The sequence below is a fragment of the Taudactylus pleione genome, unplaced genomic scaffold (genome assembly GCF_031769625.1).
Source record: "Taudactylus pleione unplaced genomic scaffold, aTauple2 ptg000016l, whole genome shotgun sequence".
Lineage (NCBI taxonomy): Eukaryota > Metazoa > Chordata > Amphibia > Anura > Myobatrachidae > Taudactylus > Taudactylus pleione.
Genome location: NW_028284418.1, coordinates 28,675,048 through 28,691,039, shown reverse-complemented (window position 1 = coordinate 28,691,039; position 15,992 = coordinate 28,675,048). Strand labels below are relative to the sequence as shown.

The window sequence follows — 15,992 nt, the reverse complement described above, 5'->3', positions numbered from 1 at the left end:
CATGCGTGAGACCCGCTACGACCGACAGCGCCGGTCGTAGCGGGTCTCTTTCCAAAGGGGGCGAGCTGTCGATGTTGATTGACAGCTCGTCCCGTTTGGAAGGCGTGCCGGGGGGTGGCAGCCCAAACGGAGGCGTTCCCATGGGAACGCCTGCCATTTGGGGGAGGCCCCACTGACATCACTAGTGATGTTAGTGGAGAGCTTCCAGCTCAGACAGAGCCAGAAGCTCTCCGGGGCTTACGACAAGTGAGACCCTACCCTAGGGTCTCGTCGTAAGCCCCGATGGTCGCAATGGTCTCTGACCATCGCGACCATCACCCTAGCGGTCGTTAGAGCTGTGGGTGTAAACCCACAGCCTAACGACTGAAACAGAGGCGGGCGGTCAGGATGCAAGCGGCCGCCCAGTTTCTGAGCGACCGCTTGCATCCTCCGACCGCCTCTGAATGAGGCCCTATGTGTGGGTGTTCCTGAGATAAATGTGTAGCTAATATACTAGCTAGATGCACAAAAATAACATGGAGCATTACAGAAAATCGCATAAACAATATAAAAGAGGATTAAAGACAAATGGTATATTATAAGAATTGCATGAGACCACAGACCCATAATGATGGAGGCCCTGCCCTACAATCCTTACCAGAATTGGCATAAACATGTTATGACAGTATTACATTGTAACTGAAATGCCATAATAAGTGCTCATCCACTTACTGAGAGCATTGCCTAGAATAAGTTTACATCGGAGCACATGCTGCCAGAGCATTACCTGGGGACAGCGCTCAGTTACACTGCTTGTTACATGTCTCAGTGCTCATTCTTCATCATGCCAACCAGTGGTTATGTATTTCTTTTTTTCTGGTTGCACTGGTGTATAGAGCTCCTGTAATTTTGAAATCGAAAATTAGGAAATGGGTTAAGCTTGCTCAAGTTATAAACTCTGCTGGACATTTCCTTTCAGGTCCCAAATAAATTGAAATGATTACAAAAACCTATTTACACTTGTCCTGGTCATTTAGGTTTATCAGGAGTTTATATTATGGAAAAAATAAGCTTTATGGATTTAAGTGTTTTGGATACTTCCCATCTGTCTCTAAGGGGCAATTTACTAAAGTGAGAGTTTTTAGAAGTGAGTTTTAGAAGATATGTTGCCCATAGCAACCAATCAGATTCTAGCTATTATCTTCTAGATGGTGCTAGTTAAATGTTGAGTAGAATCTGATTGGTTGCTATGGGCAACATCTCTTCTAAAACTCACTTCTAAAAACTCTCACTTTAGTAAATTTACCCCTAAATGTCTGGGAGAGTCATGAATTTTGTGGAGCTCTCCTGGATTCCCTAGAGAGTAGGCAGCCTCCCGGGGAATTGATGACACCATTTGCACCTCCGGATTCCCAGAGAGGAGTTTTTGCCCAAGTTGACAAATACTCTTTTAGGACTGATTCAGTGCTGGGCGCAAAAAAAGAACAAATTTGCTGTTGGCAAAACCATTTTGCACTGTATGTGGGGCAGATTTAAGATGTGCAGAAAGACTTAGGGGTCTATTCATTAATTATCCCTTAATTTCTACAAAAGTAGGTGAAAATGTTTCTACATTTGTAGATGTTATGTATCAGGGCCAGTTATTATAAAGGTAATATATGAGATATCTCCTGCTCTGGCCCGCTGTCCACATAAATTACAATGGGGACCTAAATTCATCAAGATCCAAAAATACTACGTTTTCAGAGCTTGACAGAGGGCATTTTTGCCACCTTCAGATGGCGGTGATTCCCGAACCCTGCTCCTTCCCTATGGGAAGAAGTCCCAGGTTTCTAAGAGGGATCCATTTGGATCTCTCCGCCCCTTTTCAGAGGCTAGATTCTTTGTGCGCATGCATGAAACCAAGTTCACTCATGTGCACTAACACTGCTGAGTTAGACTGCTAAGTTTCAGCACTATTAGAGTAGCAGTGATAAGAATTGCAGGGAGAGCTGATCTTCCTCTGGTGTTATTGTATTCACCACTGCTACTTGCAGCGAGTTGGATACTTGATTATCAGGAGCCATCCAATAATTTTCTCCTAACTCTCTAAATTCATTCCCTTTATGTGTGAAAAGACCTGGTGGGATGTATGGAGGTGCTACAGCACAACAGTAAATTAAATAATGAACATTTATAATAAAAAAAAAACAATAGTAATAATAATAATAATAATAATATTATATATAATAATAATATCCAGAAGCACAATGCCTAAGATTCAGTGCCTGGTCCTTGGTTCTAGATCCTGAAACTGCTCCACTGAGTGTTTTAGAGACATAGGATTTGTCACTGTAGTGCGGACTTTATAGGTGGTATTATAGAGCTTTGCTAAGAGTATCTATATACTTATCTCCAATATTGTATTGATACCATTGTAGCGTTACTTGCAACACAGACAGTTTGGGTAATAGTATATTAAATGTTTCAGAAGCAAAATATATAGTTTGTCAATTAGATAATAAAGCTGAGAATACCCATAATTGAATAGGGTTAATTAATTTAATTCATTCTTCCTAGTACAAACTGATCATGGGGGATATGAGAGCACTAAATATTATAGAAATGGTCTCTGTAAAACCAGTGTTACGTAATGTACAGTTTGTATGTGTAGTTGAACTTTGACATTAGCAAAGTCTCAGTGGCAGTCAGGGTTTATTTTCTAGTGACCTGACCCCTCTCTTTTAATATTCATCAAAACCAAGCTCTTAAGAAGTTATTTAGATTTAATGGTACTCATGTGTTATTTAGTACAATTATTTGACCTTTTGTGTCTGTTTTGTTGCTTGTTGCAATCATCACAGCTGCATGAGTTTATTTTATTCTATAGTGTATTATATTTTCTAAGATTTAGTTTTTCTTTTTTTTTAATCAGAGGTTCTTAACCCTTTTAATCCTACTACAATGTCTATTAGTCTCAGTTTAATTTCAAATGATTTATTATTATTCTATTTATTAAATAGAATACTGTATACTGTATACTTCTAGAAAATATTATAAATATGAAAAATAAAACTTTATTAGTTGATAGTATTATTAGTCATGTTACAAGACTACGATTATGAAAACCATCCCATGCTTGTCTATTTTAGGCAAGTTAAGAACCCCTGGTTTAAAATAAAACATATTCACTCAATGCTATATTTTCTAATAATTTGCATTGTGCTGCTTAGTGCTTTCTTTGTTGCACCTCCAGTATACTTTAAACAAAAAATTGTTGAAAAAGTAATTGTGGGTATTTACATTTTTTCTATCTGTAATCAGTCTACAAAATATTTGTATGAATTTCCAGAAAAAATCTGAATTTAATGATATTTTGTGGCTGGATGCTAAATTGAGTAGTCATTGCAAAATAGCAGTAAGCTATATATTCAGTCTAGTAATCATCCTGTGTTCATGTAATGGAAGGATTGGAATGGAAAGTCTTGGAACCTAGGGCCTTTTCGTTCTATGAACATGTGTCTAGTGCAATAGCTCTGTAATACTGCATTTATTTAATTTATTTATATTGTTGTTCAGATCTGATATTATAACCATGCAAATATATATTTTATTGTGGATTTGTTTTTTTTTAGAAACGTATGGCCCCCAATAATGAAGTATTTACCTCACTGCGGGGCATACTTAAAACCGGAGCAATGAATCATTGCTCCTCTGTGGGGACCACTGCTCCGAAAAGCAGCTTTCCCTGCGATTAGTACCGCAGCTACAGAAGTAGCTGTGTTACTTGCGCATCCCCGCTGCCGACTTCTACGCATGCGTGACCTGAGTTCAGCACCTGAGGTCACGCATGTGCAAAGCCAATGGGGAGTCAGTGAGGAGGCGGCAGAGGGATCCGCTCGGATCCCTCTTCGCATCCCCGGAACTCCTTCCCATAGGAAGGAGCAGGGCAATGAGAACAAGCATCATCTGAAGATGGTGCTTGTTCTCGCAGGAAAACTCTGAAAACTTTCAGTTTTTAGAGTTTGCTTAATATCACTCAGGCAGTCCTTTTCAGACCCCTGATGATGAATGGCCCGTAACCTAAAGAAATGACTCACTTCTCTCCCCTATCCTGTCTCTCTCCTGCCCTGAAAAAGCCACTTCCCTATACAATACCTCCCTTACTTCTGCTCTGCACTCTGTTGCTCTGGCGATCACTATTCACCCTCACAGATCCACATCTCAACCCTGGCATTCTAAGTGCACCAGATACCTGCAAAAGTGTTCACGAACTGCCGAATGACAGTGGAGAAGATCACGCTCAAAGTCAGATTTTTTCCATTTCAAATTTATGCTGTCATCCTACAGTGCTGCCCTTTCCCTCTCTAAACAGTCATATTTCAAGAACCTCATCTCCTCTCAGTACTCAAATCCCTAGCATCTCTTCGCCACCTTCAACTCTCTCCTCCACCCACCCCCTCCTCGCCTCCCCTCCTCACTCTCTGCCCTTGACTTTGCTACCTACGTTACATCTAAAATTGACTCCATACGTCATGATATCATATTCCACAGACTCTGACATCCATGTCCCTCATCCGGTCCTCCCCATCTTCCACCTCCCCCCTTAACCCTATCCCTTCACATCTCCTCCGCTACCTCTCTCCTGCCTGCGCCCATCTTGCCCACCTCCTTAATCTCTGCCTATCATCAAACACTGTCCCTTCTGCATTCAAACATGCCCTTGTCTCCCCCATTCTTAAAAAACCTTCCCTTGATCCTAACACTCTCTCCAACTACCGACCCATCTCTCTCCTCCCATTTTCCTCTAAACTCCTTGAGCGTGTTGTTTACAATCACCTTACCACCTTTTTTTCCTCCCACTCCCTCCTTGACCCTTTTCAGTCTGGCTTCCGTTCTCTCCACTCCACTGAAACTGCCCTCACAAAAGTCAGCGTGGACCTCTTTGCTGCTTAATCCAAGGGCCACTTCTCTCTGCTCATTCTCCTTGACTTCTCTGCTGCTTTTAACACTGTGGACCACCCTCTCCTTCTGCAAATCCTTCACTCCCTTGGTCTACGTGACACTGCCCTCTCCTGGCTATCCTCCTATCTTTCTGACCAATCCATCTCTATCTCTTCTCATGACTCCTCTTCCCCCCCCCCCTTATAGTTGGTGTTCCCCAAGGATCTGCTCTTGGACCTCTCCTATTCTAACTCTATACGTACTCACTAGGTGATCTCATCAGCTCTTTTGACCTCCAATATCATCTCTATGCTGATGATACTCAGATCTACCTTTCCTCCCCTGACCTCTCCCCCTCTATCCTCACTCGCTTCTCCAACTGCCTCTCTGCTATATCTTCCTGGATGTCACAGCGATTTGTTAAACTTAATATGTCCAAGACTGAGATGATCATTTTCCCACCCCCCAACATAACCGCATGTCCCACCATTTCCATATCAATTGATGGCATAACTATCTCCTCTAGCCCCAAAGTGTGCTGTCTTGGAGTTATCCTGGACTCCTCCCTCTCATTCAAACCACATATCCATAATCTCTTGCAGTCCTGTCATTATCATTTTTAAAATATTTCCAAGATTAGACCCTTTCTCACCCAGGATGCCACTAAAACCCTCATACACTCATTGGTCATCTCCAGATTGGACTACTGTAACATCCCAACTCCCTTCTCTCCCCTCTCCAGTCAGTCCTCAATGCTGCTGCTCAGCTCATCTTCCTCTCCAAATGCTCTACATCTGCCTCCCCTCTCCTACAAGCTCTCCACTGGCTCCCCTCTCCTTTCAAAACCCAATTCAAGGTTCTCTCCCAATTACATCTCGGACCTCATCTCCCTTCACTCTCCTGTCTGCCCTCTTTGTTCAACAAATGCACGCTGCCTCTCAAGCCAATTGATTACTTCCTCCCACTCCCGCCTCCAAGATTTTGCCCGTGCTGCCCCCCGCCTTTGGAACTCTATCCCTCCCCATCAGACTCTCCACCTCTCTACAATCCTTCAAACGGGCTGTCAAGACCCACTATTTTATCAAAACCTTCCAACTCTCATCTTAACTTGCTGCTACTTACTCCTTCCTCCCTGCCTACCCCATCTATGTCACACCTGTTTGTCTGCCCCTCCTCTTTAGAATGTAAGCTCTTACGAGCAGGGCCCACTACCCTCTTGTGCTTCTCCTTACTTCATTTTCATCTACTTCTTACTCCCCACTAGAGCACCTAACACTTGGTTACTTTGCTCTGTTGCTTATCTGGGTGTTATGGTCGCTAATATAGCAATGTATATTATCCATGTCCTTGTCCTGTACTGCATTGTACTGTAAGTCACTGGTCAACCTATTTGTTTATGTACTTTGTAAGGCGCTGCGGAACACTTGTGGCGCCATATAAATAAATGATAACAATAATAATAATATGCGTAAACTAGCATTTCTGCATGTTTCACGGGCCATTTATGGTATGATGAATAGGCCCCTTGGTGATTTAAGTCTGGCCCAGTTATCCCAGCTGTCATGGGGTTTGCTCTCATTTGCTATTTCATTTGGGATTTTTTTTTTTTACAAAGCACAATGTGTTTTTATTTATGTTAATTGTAATGATGACAATAAAGTAACATATCTTGTCAATGTTTAAAACGAATGAGTTGACTTGAAAGTTGGCTAAGTTAACCTATGTGGTTTATATAACAAAGTTTATGGTGTGCAATATTTAACATTTATAATTCTCATGTTTTCATTTTATTAAAGTATTTCAATGCAGTTTTGCTTATAGTAAATTTTCTTTAAACAGTTGTGAACTGAATGATTTTGGTTCATTTCAAAATATAGTATATGAGCACTAGTGACAAGAGATTATAAGAAGAGCATCTAAGTGTACTATATGTACTTTAGGCCAATGGAGAGCATATGTGCTCTGTTTTTTATTTCTGTAGGAAATGTCCTGATTGTCACTGCTGCTGCTGCAAATAAAAAGAAAATGTAAGTGTTCTGCCCTTGTATGCAATAACTACTTATATTTTTCATCTACAGTACATCTAGAAGAATATTTTATTTTCTTGGCAAGAACATATTTTCTTTTCACTTAGCATGCGGAATTTTGTTTCTGCATACTTTTATTGGACAATAATAAACTTGCTATAATGTATCTATCTCCTGTTATTACTTGATATTGAGATTAATAAGCATTATTAATACCTCTCCCTACTGTCCCGATATCGCAGGACTGTGCCACTATCCTGCAATCAGTTAAGGCATACACTAGAATCAAGTGCTTCTGGTGCACACAGTATTTCTGGTGTGTCTAGGATAGGGAGTTTGTTGGTGGCTTAGCACTTCAGAAACACAAGATTGACACTATTGGGGTCATGGAAACATCTATTGAGCCATAATTACACCCCTAAAGTAATTCACCACAAGTTAAAAGTGATTTGTTGTTTTTGGGGTTTTTTTGTTTTTGTTTTTGCGAACAGGGAATGAGAATGGTGAACTTCAGTCTGTGAACACAGTAATATTTTGGCAGGAATTGAATTGTTTAGCACTGCCGCAGCTCCCGTCTAAAGTGACCAGGAGCAACATTGTTTGTGCAGAAGGGTGTGAGGGCCGCCCATTATTTCTGTTTTCACCATCCTGAGGTGGCAGGCAGAAATCCAACCAAAGTTAGACTTTTGGGTGCCCACATGCATTGCATCCAGTAGTTTGCATGGGTTTAGACGCTTATCATCATACGTGATAAGTAATGGGTGCCCATGCAACTCGCTTCCATTGGAAAAAGAATTGGCATCTAAAAACAATTTAATTCCCCCCTTGCATTTAAAAATTATAATTAAATTTACTTTTTTTTTTAATTGGGTCTATGTATGGAGCACCTACATCTGTGTAGCCAACATGCCACTGTATCTACTTGGCTCATTGCATTTACTCTAGGTCCACTAGTTTAAATGGATTGTCTGTACTGTTAGGAAATTACATTTTAACATGTTCTGTATATATCCAAATGGGAAACACTTATCATATTGCAATATACTGTAGTTTTATGTAGTGTATGCTGTTACTTTTAGTATGCTATTTGCTCTGCTATTAGGGAAGTAAATGTTTATTAATTGTGCAAAGTAATATGTTTTTGCATGTTTTGTTATTTATTTAATTATTTATGTATTTATTTATTTATTGGTGATTGAAGTGTAAATCTTGTCTTGCAGGGCAGCCTAAATTGGATGTTTTTTTTTTTTTTTACCATATTACAATGTAATATATAATTTGTAATATTTTGTATATTTAATCCACTAAACTAAAATAAATTAAATACATTTGATTTATTTTATTGTTTATTTTAGCAGAACCTGTACAAATATTTATTATTATTATTATTATTATTATTATTATTATTATTATATACCCATTTGTACAGGTTTTATATTTATGAAGAGATAGTTATTTGAGAGTAAAATACTTTTATCTAAAGGATATCAGTTTTTGTACTGTGTGCAGTCACGCTGGGTTTGCAACTGTTAAAAATAAATGTGTGTTGGATGTAACCTGCTTTGTAGTGCATTAAATAAGTTAGTAGTATATTTATGGATAATAATTTGTGCCTAGAGGCAGCCACTTTTTCGTTTTTTTTATATCAGCTAAAAGGAAACAAATGCATAATGCAGTAGTATTGTAAGGATGGCAAAAGAAACACATTACATTGGTACTGTATATGTGCTTGCAATAAATTCACTCCCATCTCAGGCATGTTATCCTGGGCAAATTTTTTAAAGCTTACTGTACTTTTTTAAACTAATGAGATAAAATTGATGAAACAATCATGGATGTAACTGCTCCCCACTGCCTTAATCCCATCCTCATGGCTTCCATCTAAAGTCATATTTGTTAATGTAGTCACCCTCAATGATGGTTAGTGACAATCCCTTCTGATGTGTTTGTGTAGAGAATTCTCTTAGGCAGAAAAATGCGGCAAGTGTATTGAATGAATTGACTCTGCATCCCTAATGACAGGTGCTGGGATTACGACTATAGAGTAGACGCATTAAATTCCTCTTGTGGTCTCACTTGAGAAGCACAGGCTAAAATGGCTATGTTAATACTTTTGGCTATTAAGAAATTATTATGGCAATAGGGTTTCCAGTTGGCCTGCCAGGATGGTTCACATTCTCTACAGCAGGGGTTCCCAACCACGGTCCTCAAGGCACACTAACAGTCCAGGTTTTAAGGCTAACCATAGCTGGGCACAGGTGATTTAATTAGTACCTCAGTTATTTTGATTTAACCATCTGTGATTAAGCATGGATATCACTAAAACCAGGACTGTTAGTGTGCCTTGAGGACCGTGGTTGGGAATCACTGCTCTACAGGATTATGATGTTAGTTCAGTGTCATTATTTAAAAGCAAACAAGTAAGCAATTTAAGACACCAGTGTGACAAGATATTGTTCTGGCCATAAAATCCATGCCCTCCATCCTGAGCCACGACAAGGTTCAATGCACCATGTGCCGGCCCACCCCCTTAGCGCCCAACGTCATTACATCGCATGGAACCGTCAGCACTGGTAACTGTAGCACTCACTGGAGCATTTCGGGGATACTCTAATCAGTTGCACAGACTGCAGTGTGCCTGTCTGGAACGTCTGAAGGACATTGAGTCGACGCAGCAGCAGTGATCCTGGCTGCTAGTCAGAAGCAAGCGCCATGGGGCAGCAACTGACAGAGCCACATGTCAGCCCTGTGCCTGTTATGAGAATATTGCTCAGCCTCTGTAAGCACTGCTATATGGATCACTATGAAACTACTGTTTTGATCACTTAAATGACCAATCATAGTCAGTATAGCCTACAAATCTTACCATTACCTCCTGATACTGCTGCATGAACTGTGACATTTTATTCTTTGCCCGGAACTTATAATTTTATAAAACTCTCCATATATTGGTGGTGCTATATGAGCAAACTATATATTCATACACATACAACTTGTGAATAAACTACAACACTTCACTCAGTTTAAAATGTGCATACAATGTGCATGTAGAGGATTACAAAAACATTGACAAATTGGGGAAGTAACTGCTTAAATCTTTTCATTCAGAAGTTCTTCCTGACTCTTTAACAATGCAAATCACCACTCACGTAAGACACAGAAGGGCAATTTGTACTAAGAAAACAGGAGGGAGAGAGCCAAGCGTTCCTAGACCCCGTCTTTGGATTAATCTCTTTCCTGCGCTAGTGTTCTCCAGGATTTGATTTTTGTCTATATCCGCAGACAATTATATTATGTTTAACTCCTGAATATTATCTACAATTATTAGTTGCTGTTTCACATGGTAACAATTTTCCTACTCCAATACCTGGCAGAAATTATAGATATGTTCTAATTATGTGCAAAAATACATATATTATGACCTTATTAGTTACTGTAACAATTGTCGCACTGTGGTCGATTAAATGGCAGCTGCTGCTGAACACTGAATATAACTTGGAAATGATTATTCCCATGGGAAGGATTGACATATTCATGTTTCCCCTGGTAATATGGTGGCAACTTTCATATTATTGTAACTGCAGGAAATAGGACTGTAATAACTTAAGTTCAATAAACACTTTGTGCCATTATCTCAAAATATAATTAGCTGATCTCAGTCTACATACTGTAGGTTTCTAATAACCTTTTTTCAGTTATAGAACACTTATTTTTAATTAAATTTTTCTTAAATATTCTGTTAAAAGGAAATATAAGTAACAACTTTTTGGTATTAATTAACATTTATTTATATAGCACTAGCATATTTTGTTGCACTTTACAACTGGGATATGATTATTTGCTTTCACGTAGGAGAAATATAATGAATTGTATGGGTGCCGTGAACCTCTTATGCATATACTGTATAGCCCTCCTCCACAGTCAGTGGTGATACATACATGTCTTGCAGTGCACCTGTCATCCAAAGCCCTTTTTCTCATTTTCTTACTTAACCTCGGCCTCATCTGTTTGGAATGTGACACATTCTAAGTTCCAGCAGCAACTCCATGCACCTGAGGTTCATACAGCAAAGCACAATCCAGGGACAAGGAATTTATGCGCTTTTGAAATGTATCCTACAAGCCCTAATACTAATAAAATAACAAATTAGCATAATGCTGTTCAGTATTCTGAATTTGTTCTGGGTTTTCTTCTTTTTTTGTATATTTATTGGACATTTCTGTTGAATGATATAGATATTCCATAACCATTACATCTTGAGTTATAACTATAGGCATTCAAAATCCAGCTTATACATACCAAGGAAAATCATGGCTGTGCTGGGAATTATTTTGGTCCAAATTTTAATTTAGATACTTATTTTGCAGATTTATTAACAGATTAGTTAATACAGCAATTCTTCTGCCTCCTACAATGAGCCAGTTGTGGTCCGTGTGCATCGGCTACACTGGCAATGACTTCCCACGGGGAGCACTATCTGCTAATCACACACAGGACAGGCAGTCTCAGAAGGATTTGTTATTTCCCTCTGGGACTGCCAGTCTGGAACATGATGAACAGAGAACATGCTTCCAGTGGAGAGTCACTCCCCTGCCTTGCCGTCAGCCGAACCCGTCACCTAGGGGCTGCAGCTGATGCAGTCCCTAGAAGCCGCGCTTGTGCACAAGCACCCTAAATTAATAGGCCCTGCTGCCTCCTAAAATAGCTGCCTCCATCACCCCACCAATAAGTTCTTAGCTCACGCCAACTATTAAATGATTATCTTTACCCTCAACAGGGGTGCGTAGGGGGATGTGTGAGTACAATCAAGTGTTCAGGGCGTCATAACACCACCTTCCCGTGCAATGCCTCAACCACGCCCCCTGTTGTGAGGCTGCACACACCACAGGAATGTACATCCCACAGGGGTATAGCCACACTCCCACCAGTGACCACACCACCAGATGTCTCACCAGCCCTACCCTAACTGCACCATTAAATTAATAGTAATGCATTTTCATGCATTTGTACAATGACTCGCTGCATATTATTTAAACCCATTTTTATTAAGTTCTTAATTCCTCTGAAACAAAATGCAATTTAATACCTGATCAGAGCAATTTATTACCAAAGCAAATATAAAGCAAGCCAAGCATACTGACAGGAATTCATATCCCTATAGCTCAGTGTAGATCTGTATAATATTATCACATCTCACATCAGGATTCACAAATAATACTGTCTGGGTACACACTGACAGATATATTGGCCGATCAATTGATCGGCCAATATATTTGCTGCATGTCGGCCAGTGTGTACCCGCGATATGTCAGTGAACGTCGTCATTAACCGACATATCGCATTGGCTGTGCTGCACAGCCGATGGACAGATATGTCTGCAGACATATCTGGCTATCGGCAAGTGTGTACGAGGGGTCTGCAGACATATCTGGCTATCGGCAAGTGTGTACGGGTGGTCTGCAGACATATCTGTCCATCGGCAAGTGTGTACGGGCGGTCTGCAGACATATCTGTCCATCGTCAAGTGTGTACAGGAGGTCTGCAGACATATCTGTCCATCGGCAAGTGTGTACGAGTGGTCTGCAGACATATCTGTCCATCGGCAAGTGTGTACGAGTGGTCTGCAGACATATCTGTCCATCGGCAAGTGTGTACGGGCGGTCTGCAGACATATCTGTCCATCGGCAAGTGTGTACGAATGGTCTGCAGACATATAAGTCCATCGGCAAGTGTGTACGGGTGGTCTGCAGACATATCGGCAAGTGTGTACGAATGGTCTGCAGACATATCCGTCCATCGGCAAGTGTGTACGGGTGATCTGCAGACCGCCCGTACACACACAGCGGCAGCTGCGGGCAGGGGGACGGGACACGCCCCCTGGCCACCGGACCCGCAGCCAGACACAGATGATGGCTGTTCCAATCTGCAGATACAGTATATCTGTATAGTGTGTACCCACAGACAGTCATTGAGAACATCTTTATGGACTCATACAATTGATTGGTCTGTAACTACAAGTGAGTACTGCTGAGTATTTGTGTGTGTAGCATCAGTAAGGACAGCTTAACAAAAAGAAATGAACAGAGAAAATGTTTCATATACAGTTTAACATAATGCAATATTTACTTCTATAACAATATAAGCCCCCTCTTCTTTTGCACTAACCTTTTTTCATACAGCACTGTCAGACTCTTCTGTGCACATCACTCCTCTGCTGTCAGTATGTCACATGTTTGGTGTGCACCACTTGACATGTGTAGTTCATGTGTGACATGTGGTTAGCAGGGTTATATGGTCGAGCACACAGGACCGGGAGACACAGATCAAGGTGATCTGTGGCCTACAGTAAGGTGGCTGATCCCAGGTGAAGGACCAGCCATTCGGAAGGACTCAATCTTGCTTTGACTCTCAACCACCCCACTCCCACGGGGGATTTCTGAGCAACTGGAACCCGCTCTGAGTGCATGCCTGATGCGTGTGCGCAGCGCGTGTAATTGCACAGGCCCTGGTGAAATAGCATTCAGTAGGCAGAATTCCAGGTTATAATAAAATGTTTGTACTGTATATTACTTATGCTAATATAATTGGAATATGATAGTATTGATTTGTACAAAATGTAAATTTAGTAGCCAAGCCTGTAAAGCTTTTTTTGCTTTCTCTCTCAATAATCAAAATTCAGAATATTGGATTAAAAGGCAGAATATAGTCTGGGACCATGAGAGCCAGCTATGTGGGTGCTTGAGCGCCCCTGGTATTTGTGCTTCCGCAGCCATGTGTAAACGTGGCATTTATCAGTCAAATGAGGGGAGATCATTTTAATTCCAGCAATCATTTTAAATAGTCGCCTGTAATGTTTGAGGCTATTTTCAAAAAGGTACCAATCAACAACTTCCTATTCATTGAAGAGGCCTATTTATTTAAACATTTGACAGCAAGCACAGCATAAAATTATTTATAACTATTTTATAATCATACGTGCCGTGAAGAGGAGTGACGGGGAACAATAGATGTACTTGACCTTGTGTTTTTATATATAGAACAAGATAGTGTTCTGTTACAGGGAGCCCTGCCCCTCACAAGACCCTGGGAGTCTCCTGTAAGGAAGCCGGCACTTGACACAATGTTTCCAGGTGCAGATAGCGACTGAGCTGGGTTGTTTTTTTTTTTTTATATCCATGTTTGAGGCCTATAACCCACTCAGCTGCAAGAAAATCAAGATTATACTATTTACAGGTAAAAAAAAAGGTATTTTTTGTGTATTAACTTGCCTGGACTGTGCAATAAAGCGGGATGGGTGTAAGCTGTCCTTAAAATGAAGTTAACATTAATAATGTACATCACAGATTTCAGAAAATGACTAAGCAATGAGCCTTCTGCTACCAGAGCACCTTGCAACTTCTCTGTTGAAGAGAGAATTCCCAGGAGTTGGGTTTCCTACATGTGTACTATCAGCGGGTGGCTGTACTTGTCTGTTTCTTGGTATGGATTTCTTGGCTTGTCACTGATAGATGGGTATCGTTGAACTTATGTGCAATGTTGGCATGGCTCCAAGCTCGTTACCCAACCCGACTTCTCTCAGACACCTTCCCGTCTTTACTGTCAGGCTCAGGACCTAAGGCTGCTCTATGGCTTGAAACCTGATCAGACTTTTACACAGAAGTCTTTGAGTCTTCCCATAAACCTGGGGATTAGGATGCACAGCTGCGTCATTTCCCTTTCGCTTGTGAATGATCCCTTAAAATGCACATGTATTTATGCTGCGCTTGTGATGAAGATATAAGTGGACTCAGAGATGACAAACATTTCTTTTTCATCTAAAGGAAATTTGTTTTGTATATTTGCTCATATATCGTTTCATGTCAACTTAACATTATTACAGCCAGGGATACATAGCAGTGAAAATATACTGTACAAGCGTATATTCATTTTCATGATTCTTATCTAAAGCATCATCAAAATCTAATATCAGTTTACGACATCAAGTATTGCACTTTTATATACAATAGAACTCCTTTAACAGTATTGCATATAGGGAGACTTACAAAATTAGGTGAGCCATCCTGGACTACATGAAGATTAGACCACTTACCTAACCCAATACCACTTCTTTTTCATGTGAAGGGCGTGGCAGGGCCAAGGACGGGGACATGATTGCTATCATAGCACAGAGGTAGGAGAGGCTGCAATGAAACACATTGGGGGTGATTCAATTGTTTTGTTGGCAGCAATAATTAATGGGTGCCCAGAGTTGCAATTCAATTGTTCTGGGTGCCCATTAATTATCATGGTCTTTACGCACTATTAGACCGGGTTTAGCCATGTAAAATGGCTAAACCCATCTGAAGTCCTGGTTAAGGCGCCCAAACTGTGGTTAGGGCCCCCTAACCACGGGTTCAACACACATTTTTGCTCACACCCTCAAATATACATGTTTGCAATATGGCTAGTCATATTCTAGTCTGAATAAATATACATTGCATATAGAATATATCAACAAATATATATATATATATATTTATTTTTTTTAGTGAACATCAGACCCCTTGATTATTTTATTTTATAATTATAGATTAATGGTGTTTTATCAGCGCAAATAGACTTTTTTTCTTTGTATGTCTTTGGTACACCATATTAAGTGATGGTGTAGGTGTGTATTAACAAGCACACATGTAATTTTGCTGCTATTAATTAAAAATATTTTGGTAATTTGACGGCAAGAATATATATATATATATATACATATATATATCTTCCTTTTATTCATTAGCGCCTAATCTTGTTTTTGCATTTGGCAAATGTTAGACAAACATCTGTAGTGGCTAGCCACACCCTCTTTGGTGGATGACCAACCCCTTAAGCATGGGCCCCTACCACTGCATTCCCCAGGTGGTCCCAGTCCGACACTGTGCTTGTTAATGTATTGAATTCTTTCTTTAAATTTTATGCCAAGTATGGCTTTTCCCTGAGTTCAAGCACCATTCATAGGGCCTGATTCAGGATTCAGCAAGGATCGCTATTCTGCTAGAACGCACGCACCGCAGTTGCTAATATTAGAGGTGAAAT

The 15,992-nt window shown here is 40.4% G+C and overlaps 1 protein-coding gene across 1 annotated transcript in view; it reads left to right on the top strand.

Annotated features, from left to right (window-relative positions):
• Positions 1–15,992, top strand: part of LOC148541906 (collagen alpha-1(XIII) chain-like) — a 139,949-nt gene that overhangs the window by 43,352 nt on the left and 80,605 nt on the right. The gene's annotated exons all lie outside the window — the stretch shown is intronic.